Consider the following 12449-nt stretch of genomic DNA (forward strand, 5'->3'; position numbering starts at 1 on the left):
GTGTGCTGAGATGGATTAAACCTGTCTTTAAATGGTAAGGAAAGGTTTTATTTAAATAGTTTTACTTATTTTATATCGCCTGCCACGCTTGGAGATAAATTTGAGTTTGCCTGTGATTGCTTCCCTAAATCTCATATGCTGTTGCGGTTGTTTTAACTGTTAATGCGCTACCTCTCGTCTCCCTAGATCAGGGGTGTCAAACTCATTTTAGCTCAGGGGCCACATACAGCTCAATTTGATCTCAAGTGGGCTGGACCAGTAAAATCACAGCATGATAACCTATAAATAACTACAACTCCAAAATTTCCCCTTTGTTTTAGTGCAAAAAAGTACAAGTACGTTCTGAAAATGCTCACATTTAATGAACTATCTTTTTACAAAACATTATGAACAACCTGAAATTTGTCTTCTCTGCAATTTTCACACTTTGCAAAGTCATCCCGTGGGCCGGATTGGACCCTCTGGCGGGCCGGTTTTGGTCCTCGGGCCGTATGTTTGACACCCCTGGCCTAGATGTTGCAGTCCATCCATAGCTTTTTTTTTTTAACCAAGTCTGTTATTGTTGTAGTGAAGTGCTGAGGGATGCCTGTGATGCCTCACCCCATGCCCACCTTAAACTGCCTGTCAGTCAGCAGCAGCAGAAAGGACCTGATAGGACCCGATGGCTCTTTTAGCCCTCTGAAATGTAACATTTTATCCAGGTGCTCATGGCACTGCATAGGAAAAAAGGTGTAATTCTGCCAGGGTAAAACAAGTCACTTCCCGTGGGAGTTCGGGCTAGCGAGTTATTTTCTGCCCTCATTTACATCTAGTTTCACATAAGCTTTTATTTTAGAAGGGAAAGCTCTAGCTGTTGTTAGACTCAGCTCAAGTGAAGTCACTTTATAACTCAATTCTCACACCTGTTTTTTTAATTTTGATTAAGCTGATTACATGGTTCTAGTTAAGTAAAAATTAGATTGTAATGCATTTCTAATTGATTTTGCACTTGTTAGAATGAGATAGCCGACTAACTGGACTGAATTATGTTTGTTACTCGGTTCGCTCTTGCTGTTTTTATTAGTAGCAAATGAGCACAGCTAAATGGAATTGTCACACAACATGGCGAAAATGAAAAATGTGATTACAATCCCTGAGATGGCACTTTGCCGGGGTCAGGGGTTTGTTTCCATCCCATAGCCATCTGCAGCACGCTAAGAATGAAAACTTATGTATTATAGGCACATCTGAAAGCTTTTGAGCAAATGTCTGATTCATTTATGGTTGAAATTAATTGGAATCAAAGAGGTAATTGCATTATAATAGTTATCTAATCAAATGTTTGGCAGTAGTAAACACAGGCATAAAAACTAATGTCTTTAGAAACTGGAGGTCGTATCGGTCATTCACTTGGTGAACTACCTTTTCTGCTGTGGTAGGAATGGATGCCACGGCATTGAGCCATTGATTGCTGTTTGTGTGCTCATCTGTTTTGCTGAGTTGTTTAAGGGTTTGACATTTTTCTGTGAATTTATGCATTTTTACCTCTGTCTGAAAGAATGACATTAATTTCATTCCAAATGCATTTGCCCATATGATTGAGTACCCAAGACACAATCTAAATGGAGCCGTGTTCGGCTTTGTTTCTCTTTTTTAAGATGTGTTGATCTTAAGCCTTGGCAGCTGCCTCCATCTTTTCAGTATGTGCTGTGTGTTTGCATTCAATCCTTCATGTAACAGGAAGCTTTTGGTTTCTTTTTATACCCATGAGGTTTAGGTTTTAGGACCAACCGCTAACTTATCTAGTAAGTTAGGGCAGTTAAATGAGGGCAGACTAGTTGATGGCTCTATGGATGAATGTCATAGGCCCCTGAATTTCATTGTGTGTATATATTAAGGCCATGACAATAAAGGAATTTTGATCCTGATCTATCTTTTTTAGAAGAACTTAATACATACCAGCATCAACAAATTCATTATGCCACTGATACATTAGAGTAGTCTTAAACTCAATGGAGTGTTTTGGGTACCAGCAACATATTCATGTACTGCTTTTAAAAGAGCTTCTACTGTGTAAATCATTGAGTTATTGTGCTCACAGGCACTCAGTAGTACCACAGCCGTGGCCTTGCACAGTCTGCTGGTTGTTTTGCTTTATTGCTGGTGCTTCTTTGGACCAGTGGAGCCCGGCTGGTTGAGACTCACTGCAATGAATGTAGGAAAGCCTGTGGCCATGACACCGTGGAGACAAATGGGCAGGGGCAGGAGCTGGACCCCTGGGGTACTGCTGTAATGAATGGAAGCAGGCAGTTTATATATTTCTCAAGATTCATGGGTCTCGTTCGCCTCCTGGTTCAGGGTATTTGCTTATGTGTATGAGAGGGGACAGGTGCAAGACTTTGTTTGTGTTTGAGCACGCAGCAGCCATGTGTAGTCTGGGGACCTGTTGACCAAACAGTGGTCACGGGGATGGTCTGACTGTCCTCGCCAAGAGCTCTGCTGATGAAAGAGAATAAGTGTTTCTGGCAGGATCTGTGCTCCGCTGTTGAATGGGCCGAGCAAAATTGCACTGACAGTCAAAATGTCTGGCAGGTGGAAAGCTGATCGTTACAATAATTGTTGCAATCAAATAAAGTAATAATCCATTGTTGCTTCTGAAAAGCGGTGCAGATTGAATCTGTAGATACAAATGTGTCTCAGGCCTCTATCCTGTTTCCACTTTAATTGGATTTGGGTATAGATAAATTTCGGTTTGTCTCCTCAAGCACTAGATTGTAAGGCCATGTAGTCAGTTTGTGGTGTTGTCTTTTCTGAGGTGTCTCCTTGACATTGTCCTAAAAAACACACTTTACGATGATTCAATTTCAATGAGTTGTTTTGAGTTCTGTGTTTTCTTTCTCCTTTGTAACTATTCTCGGTAAAATGTCAGACTTAGGACAGAGTTTGCTTGGTACAATTCATGTGGAAATTGTGGTAGCAATCTCTGGTCCAAAGATTATATACTTTAAGGCGCTGCGATTTTCTCCTATACACTAAACCAGGGGTGTCCAAACTACGGCCCGCGGGCCAACTGCGGCCCATGGTCCAATTTTCATTGGCCTGCAGGAAATTCTAAAAATGTATTGGAAAGCTGCCCACACATGGAACTTGCGCTGGACTGTATTGTACTTCTTAGTCTCACCGCTAGGTGGAGTAACGGTCTTGAACGAGGCAGCTTCTCTATAAAATGAGTAACCGAAGAAGAAATGTGCTACAGGAGACCCAAAATGGCAGAATTAAGGAAACATAACAGAGCAAGTGAGTGTAGAAAATTTCAGACGCGGTGTGTGATGAGAGCACAGCTAATAACTAATGACGATCACTTTTGCATTATGGAGGAGCTGCTTGATGTTAGCAGTCTAAAGAGCACCACGACAGGTGAGGATGTTTTTGAAGCTGTGCCAGATGCAGTTGGCATGATCAGAGTTAAATGGGACGAGCTGTGTGGAGGTGCGACGGATGGGGCTCCAGCTGGGACAGGCCAGCGCAAAGGAATCTACGGTGTCCGCCGAGGGGCAAGAAAGTGGAGGTAAGGCTGTTAATTCGAGCACCAGGGCTCTAGCACAGACTATTTCAAGCTTCCCTCTCTGATGCTGATGGTTGGCATTTTTAGTGGATCTCACTGATCACCTTAACACACTGAAGAAGAGCCTACAAGGCAAAGACCAGCTTGTACCACAACTAATAAATGAAAGCCCACAAATGGAAAGGCTGTTTTTTTTCTTGAATCATATTCAGTCAACTCTAATCCACTAGAGGTGAGGCGATGTACATCACCTCTAGTGGATTAAAGTTATAAATATAGCTCACTTCTAGTGAGTGGCCTAGCCCTTTGTATGTTTTTCTGTATGTGGCCCTCAGGGAAAAAAGTTTGGACACCCCTGCACTAAACAGTCCAGGTAATAGCATACAAAGTGCAATGGTTTGATATTTTAGGACCGGGAATGAGGCTGATTTGATCTGTGGGGTAGACGCTGTCTCTGACAAAGTGTTGTATAGTTTGAAAACAGTTACTTTCTTTTATCTTACTTTCTCAACCCTCCACTGAAATGCACACGGGTTTCTGTTTATTTATTCATTTATTTAAATTCTGTCCTGTAATTCAACGTTCAGTAACCTTTATTGTGTGCATGAGAGGAGCTTATTCATGTACTGAAGTGATTTAACTCAAACATTGCTATAGGAAAGAATGGGATTAGATCTATCAACCGTTTTCGCTCATACACATAAAAAGGTCTAATGTTTAAACAGCGCAGCTAAGTTGGGGAATAGTTTGTATTTGAATCACTGGGGGGAAAAAAAGCGATGAAATGTGGGCAACAATTCAGAGGTCTGGAGCTGGGCGATAAACCTCTGAGGATGGGACCATTTTTATTATTATCACCTAAAGATACAAGCTAGCGTGTCCTTTAAACTGTGATGATACTGTACTCTCCAGCACACGAGCAGAGATTGTGAACACGAGCACTTACTGAAAACAGCTTTAAGAGCAGATTTTAATATGGCCAAAGAAATATGAGCCTTAGAACGCCGTTGTGCTTCCAGGTCTACGTGCAGGTTCCTGTAGCTCTGCAAAGCAAAGGCAGTTGTAATTATTGGAGAAACTACTTTTTAATGTTTGTCATGTTTTAGAGCCCCAAACGTTTTTTTTTTCATAGTTAACATTGGACTTTTTGAAAGGATTTGGGGATTTTGTACTCTTTGGCCTTACTGGACTCTGTTGTACAAGGTGTTTGCAGTGCTTGTGTCTACCTTGTATAAATCGTCAATCTGGTTATACAACCGTACGTTGATATATAAATACAGAACTGAGAAACTGACTTCCTTGGCTGCTCAGTAACGATCCTCTAAGGAGGCTGTTTGTTTATATGTATATAAAATATATGTATTCTGCAAAATTGGTTAAAAAAAGCATGCCTTTAAAACAGCGACATTTTAATAAAATTCAAATACAACCAGGCTTGGCTTGGTTTCCATATGTGATAGGAAAGGCAATGGCAGGGGATTGTCCTGTAGCTGTCAGATTTTTTCTTTTTTTTTTTTTTTTTTTAGAATCAGCACCACAGGGGCGTTTGAAAAAATATTTTACCAGCAGCTTTCCAGATACTCATTACACTGAGGAAGGAAAGAAATAATAAAAGGAGAAACATCAAAGGTTCATCACGTCACTGAAATTACTATTCCTAGTATGGTTTCCAATATCAAAATAACTTTGAAGTTTCATGTTGCTCTTTTGTAAACCTCACAAAGGAACTGACACCTCATACTTTGAGATCCGCTGGTCTTCATTCTGTATGTACAGGTGCGGGTGACCTTGTCTAGGTTCTCTTTAATTGGATGACCTATTACTTTGAATAAGGGCTGCTCATCAGTGAATGTTGAGGAGGGGAATCATCTCTAAGTTCATTGAAGTGTCAAGATAACAAGTGATTAGACGGTGCAATGAGACATGGTGCGAGACTGTCAGAGCCCATCGCCATGCTGAAAATACCACATGTATGTGTCCGATTTTTTCCCCCTCAGGGAACTCTGAATGAACTGGGAGACGACTCCAAACAATAATTCATTGTGATGCCGATGCTGTTCAGTTCATCATCTCTCCATCCACCCTCTCTGTCCAGTTCCTCCCTGCCTTTCCACTTTTACACTCTTCTGCTTTGCTCTCCATTCCGGCCTCCATACAGAGACATTTTTAATAGTCCCTGTGGTGTGGGATTTGGACATGAGTTTTGGTTATGTAAGTGGGCCCTACTTGTGCTGCTTCTGTGCCTCTCTTTCCCTCCCTTCTTGTTTTTTTCCCCCTCTCTCTCTTACTCATCTTCACTTTTTCATGCATTGGGGCTGTAATTTTTTTGGAAATGCTGGTAGAGTTCTCTTCAGGCTTGACTGTGTGACCTGTAATATGTCTAGTTAGTATTCTTGCGTACGCTCCAGGACGCCGCAGCTTCTACATTAGCTCACACTCACTCACTCTCCATCCTCTCTGCTTCATCCTACCTCTCTGTTCACTCCACAAGGTTTCTAAATTTATAGTATTCCTCAGTGTGGAGATTCACTTTTAGCATTTCCCTTTTTTCCCCTCTTACGTTGTTATCCTATGTTACCTCAGTACCTGCACATTATCTCCTCAGTGCAATGGGAGTCCAAGTGGAACTCATGCATTCAAACATGTTTGTTTGAATTTATGCCAAGGTCTTGTTGGGAAAACAAAATTTGCTTGCTCCCCTGTTTCTCCCTGGGATACAGATTATATCTCCTTTTGTCAAGTAGGCCCGGCCAAGGAAAGAGTCACCCCTTGAGGGGAGGCTGTAGCCTCGGGCCCTGCTACAATTCGTCTCAGTAGTCCAGCCCTCTTGATCCTCAGGGTGATGCACCGTGGTGACAGAGTAATTTTTTTTTTCTGCATCTGCACAGCACTCAATTTACACAAACCCTTTGAGTTGCCCCCCTCCTACCAAAGTGAAAAGCAATTGGCTTATTTACTTACTGTCAGTGGAAGCCTGTGCTGTTTCTTGAACAAGATGAAAAAAGGGTAAGTCGGGGAGAGTGACTGCACTGTCTCAGCAGCTGACAGAGTGCCTGCACAGGCAGCTTTACACACTTCCAGCTGGAGATGATATTTTGACATCTTTTTACAGACCCCTTGAAGACGGGGCTGAATCTGGAGAAACCCTTTAGTCAGTCATGTGAATGCAATGGAAAAAGAAAAGCTGGTGGAAAAAAGATTTTTTTTAAAAACAATTTTCACCGTTTTTGTCACTGGTCTTCAAATGTGTTGCTCTATTCACATCATCGCTGTCTCATTTAAAGTATTTCCACATAAATTTTGCTCTCTTGAGCTTATTACTGAGACGATGTATGTGTTTGCAGTTACTGAAGTGAAACTCTGGACCGTATTCACCGGACTATAACAATTACAGCTGAACAAAGAGGCACTTGAAAACTAGAGTTTAGAGGAAAATCTGTTTGAAACTGTCAAATTTCACAATCACTCAAATAACCAGGTTGAAGAGCACAATAAAGGAACATTTCTGTGTCATATACTGTGCCGTCAGCTCTTTGGTCTAAGGCTTAGTCTGTCAGTTTGAGAGATCAATACTGTCTTCAAACCAACACAACAAGCAGAGCTGGAAGGGGAAGTCTTGGCAACACCACTGATTCTTGGTTGTTTCTTTCTCTGGCACAAGGCTTTTAAATTAGTCTCATCTTCCTCTAACGGAGTCTCACATTATCATCCTGGAAAAAGAGAAGATACTGTGATGCAGACACACTATCCAGGACAGGAGAGGAGAGGATAGGATAGCACTTTATTAATCCCTTGGGAGGGTTCCCTCAGGAAATTGAGGTTCCAGCAGCAGCACAGCACCGTACAGTACAGTAAAGAGAACAGAGTTACAATAAACATCCAATAATAATCAATATATTAATATATACACAAGGGTAGTGTTTTGCACAAGATGAATTTCACACACCAGGGGAAAAAAAAAACAAAAAAAAAAACTATTGCACCTGTCTAGCACCTCCCCTCACCCCTCCCCCTCCCACCGAGGGCAGAGTTGTACAGATTAATGGCTCGGGGGACAAAGGACTCTTTCAGTCTATTGGTTTTGCATCTGGGGAGGAGCAGTCTGTTACTGATCAGGCTTCTCTGTGCGCTGATGACAGTGTGCAGAGGGTGACTGACATCATCCATGATGGCCAGTAGTTTGTCCAACAATCTCCTCTCTGCAACTGTCACCAGAGAGTCCAGCTTCATGCCGACCACAGAGCCAGCTCGCCTGATCAGTTTATCCAGCCTGTTGGTGTCCTTCTTTGTTACCCTGCCACCCCAGCACACCACAGCATAAAAGAGAACACTGGCGACCACAGTCTGGTAGAACATCCACAGGAGTTCCCTGCAGATGTTAAATGATCTCAGCCTCCTCAGAAAGTACAGCTTACTCTGGCCCCTCTTGTACAGGTGGTCTGTGTTGCATGACCAGTCCAGCTTGTTGTCCCGCCACACCCCGAGGTACTTATAGTTGCCTACAATGTCGACCTCGTCACCCTTGATTGACACTGGACGTGGACGTGGTCTGGACTTCCCAAAGTCTGTGACTAGCTCTTTAGTCTTTGAGGTGTTGAGCTGTAGTTTTTGTCACTCCAGGCGACAAAGTCTTTTACCAGACTCCTGTACTCATCCTCTCTTTCATCCCTAATACACCCCATGATGGCTGTGTCATCGGCAAACTTCTGGATGTGACACAGTACCAAGCTGTAGCAGAAGTCTGAGGTGTATAGGGTGAAGAGAAGGGAGGCCAGCACCGTCCCCTGAGGTGCTCCCGTGCTGCTGACCACAGTGTCAGATGTGATGTCCTTCATCCTGACGTTCTGTGGCCTATCAGTAAGGTAGTCCGAGATCCAGGACACCAGGCAGGGGTCCACGTGCATCCCGAACAGTTTGTCCTGTAGCATAAGGGGCTGGATGGTATTGAATGCACTAGAGAAGTCCAGAAAAAGGATTCTCACTGAGCCACTTTCCTTATCCAGGAGGGAGTGGGTGCGATGTAGGAGATAGACGATGGCATCATCTACACCAACAGCTGCCCGGTAGGCAAACTGTAAGGGATCCTGGGCATGCTGCACTTGGGGCCTGAGGAGGTTAAGGACGACTGCTGACAATGTGGCTTAGCTTCTGCCCTGCCAACTCTGTGGCGTTAAATCAGCAAATGCCCCGCAGCTATCATTTCACTTCATTACTTACAAGCCATTGTGCCTCATGTTTGACTAATAAAATCAACAAACTGAAAAACGGGTAGAGGGAGAAGCTGAGGGATGCTTTGACAGTCATTAATGAGGGAAAATTAAGGTAATGTGCAGCATTACTCTGAAGATCTATAATTAAACAAGAACGTCCAATGCCAACTGTGTGTCTTCTGATGAGCTTCAGGCAATGCATGCATGTCTGTAGTGGGAGAGATAACGCCGCTGTGTGGGTGGGAATGTCTCCTCGAGCTAGTAGTAGCCTGAACTAGCACCCATTGTTTTCGCCTAATTGAAGTCCTGATTTGGCCAAGCAGTGACCCATGTGTTTCCTGGCCGGTGTTTGAAGTTTTCCTGGTGATGTAGCCACAGGGGGTTTAATTTAATGGACTGTGTGTTTGGCCAGAATTTGGACTGTTTATCCCATCAGCAGCTGCACCATTGAACCACACTGGAAACGTAATAAGCGCAGACGAGCAATAGGAAAATATGTCACATTTGAACCTGAGGATATGTCTTTAACTGGCAGCTGTGCTGGAAGCTTTACAGCAGAAAGCAAAATAGTGGGACGGTGTGATACCAGGCCTTACTTGCAGGCTTCAAAGCCAGGTGGTGAGATGTTTGGGTCAACATCTAAATCCTTTCTTTCATGCCTGTCAGTTTTGGAATCAACAACAACCCCTTAAGACTGGGGTTTACACTGTGTAAAAAGACAGAGGGTCTGCCACTGCCCCTGCCATGCTCTGTCCCCTGAATTATCCCGATAAAGAAATAAGCCCAGGATCTGGTGTCACCAGGAGCAATGCTTCAGTCCCTGGGGATTCTGTAAAATGGTTTATTTTGTTATACATAAACAGTGTAGTGCAAAAGTTTATGTTTGAAAGAAAACACAGTTTGTGTTAGGAACAAGAGGATACAGGAAAGGACATGACATTATTTTCAGAGTGCGGTGAGCTGCACAATGAAGAAATTAATTTCCTCCCTCTGTATGCCCATTACTTTTTTTCCCTTTAAATGATATCCTCAATTAACCTGATGCGCCGGATGGTTTGTCACACAGAACTATGTAAAGGAGCATGCACGTTCAAAAACTACTTAGCAGGTGATTGGATAAACTGTCAATCACTGTCTAACATAGGCTAACGTCAACCAGTCAGATCAATGAACCAGATAACATGGTTTGAACAAGTGCCATTGCTCTGCATTCAGTGAAGAAATAGTCTCCAGTTCAGAGACTGAAGCTTTAGCTACATCTTCTCTAACCTCTTTAGGAGCTGCCATTGTTATTTTCCAACTTGTCACACTAAAACCCTGCCCGTACTCACTTGGATGCTGACAAGATGGATAGTTGTGTGATGGTAATTTAGCAAATCTGGCTGCCTCACAAGGTAAATCCTTAATGTTTCCACATGTAGAAATAATGGGACTATGGGACAATATAACAGCCCTATAGGTTTATGTTATGGCCACCAGTTTTAATTATTTCAACTGTATTGATGAGAAATTAAGTTTTGTGGGTCAGTCTGACACGACAGGTGGTTCTAAACACTACAGTAACCACAGGCTTGTGAACATGGTGCTGTGGTTGCCAAATTCATCCAAAATGAATTCAGAATTGTGAATTAATTCAAGGTGCCGTCTGGATTGTCAGTTTTCTCAGAAGTGGTATTTTTGGCCTCCACTTCATGGCATCGCTGCTCGGGGTGGTTACAGGTGCAACGACCCCTGCACGCCTCTGTCCACACCCAAAATGTGAGGTTAAACAGGATTGCAAATTCATCCAGAGAGGGCAGCAAAACACTGCTTTCCAGCCAGTTTCTCTTTGACATCATCATTAGGCAACCTGACTGAGGGAGAGGGGAATAGATTTCTTTCACTGCAGATATTTTGACATGTCATAGCAGGAAAAGCACAGGTGTGACTAATACCATTAATTAATAATGAGGGTGTCCCATTTAAGTGTGCCAGTTCCAGGGTCCTGCATTGTACACCCTGGCTCATTGGAGTGGTTTAGAGAGGAAATAACTGGAACTGAGAAATTGTTAATGTTATTAATCACACATGTGCTTTTCTTGCCCAAAATATCTGCTGTAAAATTTTAAAAAAAAGGCCTTTGGGACCACAAGAAGTGAGCATGTCTGCTGGTGGGGTTCGATGTGTCTACTTCTTGTTGTATGACATGTTAAATAATGTAACAGCAGACAAGATATGAAGTCAGCAAGCTGACTCAGTGATTTCAATGATGTGTAGCCATGTTTGCTAACATTAGGTTACATCAGCCGCCATAAGCTACTAGTCCCATAGAATCCTGATGGAGCTGAACAGAGCTACATTAGTGCATGCTTTATATGAATTCAATGTTGTATTCGTAAAAGGAACAATGTGCTATTCTTTTTTAATATTAAATAGTCTTGCTTCAAGGATATTTAGAAGTATGGTAAAAAAGTTTCTATTGTGTGCATGTGTCTACAGACTTTGCTGTGAATAGTTTAATGGGGACTGTGTTTTCAAGAGAATATTTTAAATGAAAACAGGTCACATTGAGGTCTGTAGATAAACCAGAGTAAACCAGGCATTGTGTTTGGAAAGACACTTTGCTGCTGAGTTTTTCTTTGTTTTTTTTATTCAAATTCTTTGAGCACCACAAACAGAATTTCCTTCACCCCCATTATTCTGGGGTTAGGCATTAGTCCTCCTTCCCAAATAAAAGGAGGAAAGAGGAAAAATATGTTTTTTGGTGATTTGGTAAACTGAGCCTTTGAACATTAGTTACTGAATTTGCAAAGATGAACAGAGAAGAATATGATAAGCGTTGAAGAGTTTTAAGGGTGGTCCGTCAATGTTTTGTTCACTTTTATTTCTGCAAATGTCGGTGGACAAAATATTAAACACATTTTAAGATGGTGCAGTCCAACGAGGAGCTTAATATAATATAGGATTTAATTTAGGGCTGACTTGCATTGCATTGTACAGTTGTAGCTAATGAACAGGTAACTTTCTGCATACAAAGAGGGCAGAGTACTCAAAATGTTTTGTGGATAAATAGAATGTCACATGGAGGTCCATGGAAGTCCCAGAAGCTTCCTTTCAGGGAACTGTTACCTGCAATAAAAATACTCTGACAGATCAGTAGTTGCATCTTTCAGTGGTAAACGGCTGTCACCGATGACTTGTCTTTTGGGGCCGGCATTGCTTGTTTCAGGATAAATAGGAAGCCAACATGCCAGCGAGAATGGCCCTACAAATATTGACATATCTGTCAGCCTGTCTAATCCTTAATGATGGCTTTCTGAGCCTACAGGGATGTCATTTTTTCACCTAACCACATGACATTTTCTTCTGGAAAATGCAGCTAAAGAGAGCTAGTGGGGTGTGGATTTAACAATATTTTGGGACTAATTTTATTTGCAGGTTCAGTCAAGCAGTGCTAATTATATCAATGGGCAACAAATTGCTCCAACCATACTGATGCTTCGCAGGTCTGATGCTATGTCATCTCATGGGGAAGAGCTGGCAGTTTTACTTACACTGTCCTATCTTTGTGTGTTCTGTATGAAAGGTACTTTGAAACTAGCATTTACTGTATCTATTGCAACCTTATACCGGTCATTACAATTAACTGTTTCTTAAGATATTATCGCTGTTATACACTTTAGACTTTTGTTTAAACAACATGAAGGAGGCTTTTA

The sequence above is a fragment of the Pempheris klunzingeri genome, chromosome 4, assembly GCF_042242105.1.
Source record: "Pempheris klunzingeri isolate RE-2024b chromosome 4, fPemKlu1.hap1, whole genome shotgun sequence".
NCBI classification, from domain to species: domain Eukaryota; kingdom Metazoa; phylum Chordata; class Actinopteri; order Acropomatiformes; family Pempheridae; genus Pempheris; species Pempheris klunzingeri.